Source organism: Triticum aestivum, chromosome 7A (genome assembly GCF_018294505.1).
Source record: "Triticum aestivum cultivar Chinese Spring chromosome 7A, IWGSC CS RefSeq v2.1, whole genome shotgun sequence".
In the NCBI taxonomy this organism is placed as follows: Eukaryota; Viridiplantae; Streptophyta; class Magnoliopsida; order Poales; family Poaceae; genus Triticum; species Triticum aestivum.
In genome coordinates this window covers 375,947,396-375,951,865 of record NC_057812.1, presented here as the reverse complement: position 1 = coordinate 375,951,865, position 4,470 = coordinate 375,947,396, and positions in this window count along the sequence as shown.

Here is a 4,470-nt window from a genome sequence, read left to right as displayed (position 1 = left end):
AGTCCGGCTCGAGGCCGTACACCGCTCCGGAACCTTCAAAGGTTCTAGAGTCCGGCGGGGGACCTCCTTCCAAGAGGAGCAAGTCCACCGTGCCGGCGGCCTCCGTCCAACCGGAGGCGCTAGAAAATATGTTGGAGGCGCTCCAAGGTGCCTCCATCGACGAGGAGCACCGCGCTATTATGAGTGCGGTGGTCCAGAAGGTTCAGTCTGCCAAAAATGGACTAACTGAAGCTTGTACTAGCCTTTTGACAGGCTTTGAGGTAAGTAAAGAAAGTGTAAATAATAGTACCGCATAGATAGTAGCCCCTGATGCTCTGTTTGGCATTCGGGAAGAAAAGCCGAATAGAGGATCAAATATAATTCGCAGGAGTCTAAAAAAATGAGTCAATATGCATGTGCAGGCTACCCTGCTTGCGTCTGCCGCACTGACTGCGGAAGTGGACATGCTAAAGCAGGACCTCGAAAGGTCCAAGCAAGAGCTCGAGCGTGCCAAGAAGCAGCTCGAGGACAATGAAGGTAGGAAATACCTTGTTTAATATATATATATATATATATATATATATATATATATATAAAGGTGCAATTGCAAAAAATGACAGGATAATCGTGGCTATTGTAAGGGCCACGTCTGAGGTGGCGACCCTTAAGCAAGCGCTGGACGAGGCCGAGAAGAGGGCAGCCTCGGATCGCACCGAGCGGGAGAAGTATGAGGCCGAAGTTGGCAAGGTGCGGCAAGAGCTCCAGGATCTCATGGAAAAGCATGAGAGTTTGGAGCTTGACTCAAAGACGCGAGCGTCCGAGCTCGTGGTGGCTATTGAAAATGCCAAGTCTGCCAAGGCCGAATCCCAGAAGACCCTCCATGAGTTGGATGAGGTGAAGAAGATAGCGGCGGGTAAGCCATTCTTTATGCAAAGCAAACATATAAACGTGAGTTACTTGTTACATACCCGAATCTGGAGTTCTCCAGGAGCATTCGCAGACCTTCCCCGGAGTGTGTCCGATGCCGCTGCATTCTATTAAGCCGAGGAGGGCAGCTCGACGGAGAAGGTGTTCTGGTCTCAGTACGCTGAGGCCGGACACCCCGTGCCCCTGAGCGACCAGCTGAAGCAACTGGTCGAGCTCCACAAGGCGGCCGAACAGGCCATGAAGGGCCTCATAGTTTGGCTGTGGCCTGGAGAGGCTCGGCCTGGGAACTATTTCTGGCTGGTGCGGCGGCTGGTGGAGGCCTGTCCAAGGCTCGAAGTCATCAAGCGCTCCGTCTGCATTGAAGGTGCACTGGGGCAAGCTGGATGCTGAGAAGCTTGTGAAGGACGGGCCACCGCCGGGGAAAGAGCATCGCAAGCCCGATAATTACTATAAGGATGTTCTGAAGGGTGTCCACCTTGTGGCGGATGAATGTTCTATGGATGTAATTTTTTAGTAAAAACTCGCTCATTTTGTCCTGTGCACTGAAAACTTGTTCATATGCGCTTAGCAATGCTGTTTGAATTTAAAATATTACCTTCTGTGCGGCTGTTTATCAATTCTGAGAGATGGCGAGTTGTCGGCTTCTGCCCCAGTGCCGCTAGTGCTGGGGTGTTCGGGGATAAACCTGAGCGCTCTTTTTCCCATGTTTGGGTCCTTCGAGGGAGGCGCTCAGCCCAACGAACAAGGCAATCGGACTATAATGCATGAACACTCTCACTTAGCCATAGAATTCTATAATTTTAAATTTCGGCGAAGCCCCTGGTATTCGGAAGACCGAGTTCGGGGCGCTATCCATGCCTTGGGCGGACAGAGCCGGCTCCTCGCCCTAAGCGGCATAAGTCTTTAGGGACTCGGAAAAACCTCTCGAACAGCGACCAGCTCTCGCTTCATCATGACAGTCAGTTTTAGCTTTCTCCACTAAGGTGCTCGACCCAGCTCAACCGGGACACAATCGCAGCGGTTCTCCTAGTGCTACCTTAGCCGATATAGCGGAACGTAAGGCACCAAAACACAGGAGCCGGGCAAACCCAACTATTGACCCAAGACATGATTCGGAGCCGATGCATATAATGCTATAAGTTCGGGGTGCCGCACTTGTTAAAGTGTTCGGACTTCTCACACCATATTGAGGGGTACTAAAGCCCCTGGCGTATTTTGGCCGTACCAACGTGTACGGGTGCAACATGTCGTTAAGGAACATATATAAAGAAAAAAAAGGTAATGCAAAAATAGACGAAAGGTATGCATTGTTTATTAAAAAGGGCTGCGATCAAAGGAGAACGATACAAATAATGCGATAAGTGGAAGGTTGGACTAGTTAACATGTCCGTTCCATGGGCAAGCTGCGGAATAGTATGCGGAACGGGTATACTGCTTGTGATAGAGACCACCTGGGAGTTCCGTAGTGCGGCGTGGCTGGCCTGCTTCCCTGGTTCTTGCATCATTTGTGCGGCAATTGAACTGCCGAACAGGCCTTCCGAAGGATGGAGTCCTGAAAGTAAGAGAAAATTAAAAAATCGGCAGCCCCTGGTACGGTTTAAGCCATGTTTTGGGTGTGCCGTGATGGTGCCCCTCCCCCTGTGCCCATGGTATCTCCAGAGCGTAGTTATGTACGCGAGGTACTGGCGTCGCCTTTTTGCGAGGGTTGGGGTTGGGGTCGCATTGCTACGCCTGCTCGGATCGTGCCAGGCGGTCTTGTTGTAGGTTACTCCAGGCGCGCTTGACGGTATCCGGTCGTTTAGTGGCCGGACTGGAGAACTGCCAGGAGAGGCTGCTTTGTACTTCCGCTGCAAGGGCCGCCGTGTGCTCCTCTGTTCGGAGGGAGGGCTCGGTGTTTCCATTGACCGTAATTACTCCTCGAGGTCCTGGCATCTTGAGCTTAAGGTATGCGTAATGCGGTACCGCATTAAACTTAGCGAATGTGGTTCGCCCGAGCAGTGCATGATAGCCATTGCGAAACGAGACTATGTTGAAGATTAGCTCCTCGCTTCGGAAATTATTCGGAGATCTGAAGACCACTTCAAGTGTGACTGAGCCTGTACAGTTGGCCTCTACACCTGGTATTATGCCTTTAAAGGTCGTTTTGGTGGGCTTAATCCTCGAGGGATCTATGCCCATTTTCCGCACTGTATCCTGGTAAAGCAGGTTCAGGCTACTGCCGCCGTCCATAAGGACTCTAGTGAGATGAAATCCGTCAATAATTGGGTCAAGAACCAATGCGGCGAATCCGCCATGACGGATGCTAGTGGGATGGTCCCTTTGATCAAAGGTGATCGGGCAGGAGGACCATGGGTTGAACTTTGGGGTGACTGGCTCTACCGCGTATACGTCCCTTAACGCATGCTTCCGCTCCCTTTTAGGGACATGGGTTGCGTATATCATGTTCATCGTCCGCACTTGTGGGGGAAAACCCTTCTGCCCACTGTTGTTTGGCGGCCGGGGCTCCTCGTCGTCATCGCTATGCAGCCCCTTGTCTTCATTTTCGGTGTTTAACTTGCCTGCCTGCTTGAACACCCAACAATCCCTGTTGGTGTGATTGGCTGGCTTTTCGGGGGTGCCATGTATCTGGCACGAGCGGTTGAGTATTTGGTCCAAACTGGACGGGCCCCTAGGATTCCTTTTGAATGGATTTTTCCGCTGACCGGATTTAGAGCCTCTGAATCCGGCATTAACTGCCGTATCCTCAGCATTGTCTCCGTTAATGCGGCGCTTCTGCTTGTTGCGACACGACCTGTCACTACTGTCCCTGGTGTCCGAATTACCAGGGTTCTTGGTCATATTGTTGCTACGAGCAAGCCAGTTGTCTTCTCCCGTGCAAAAGCGGGTCATCAGTGTCGTGAGTGCTGCCATAGATTTCGGCTTTTCCTGTCCAAGGTGCTGGGCCAGCCACTCATCATGGATATTGTGTTTGAAGGCTGCTAGGGCCTCAGCGTCCGGACAGTCGACTATTTGATTTTTCTTTGTTAGGAACCGTGTCTAGAATTGCCTGGCCGATTCCTCTAGCTGCTGAATTACGTGACTTAGGTCATCGCGTCTGGGGGTTGCACGTAAGTGCCCTGGAAATTGTCGAGGAATGCGGGTTCCAGGTCCTCCCAACAACTGATTGATCCTGTTGGCAAGCTATTAAGACAATGCCGAGCTGGTCCTTTAAGCTTGAGTGGGAGGTATTTGATGGCGTGGAAATCATCGCCGCGGGGCATGTGGATATGAAGGAGATAATCCTCGATCCATACCGCGGGATCTGTTGTGCCATCATATGATTCGATGTTTATGAGTTTGAAACCCTCGGGGATTTGATGATCCATTATTTCGTTTGTAAAGCAGAGTCGGTGTGCGGTGCCTCTGTGTTGGGCTATATCATGACGTAGCTCCAATGAGCCTTGTCTACTGTGTTCGGCCCCGCCGAATTTGTGGCCGGCGTGACGGTTACCGTCTCTAGCCGTGGGGCGCCCACGCGATCCGTAGATCGATCTTGTTTGCCTTGCCTTGTCCTCCAACATGTCC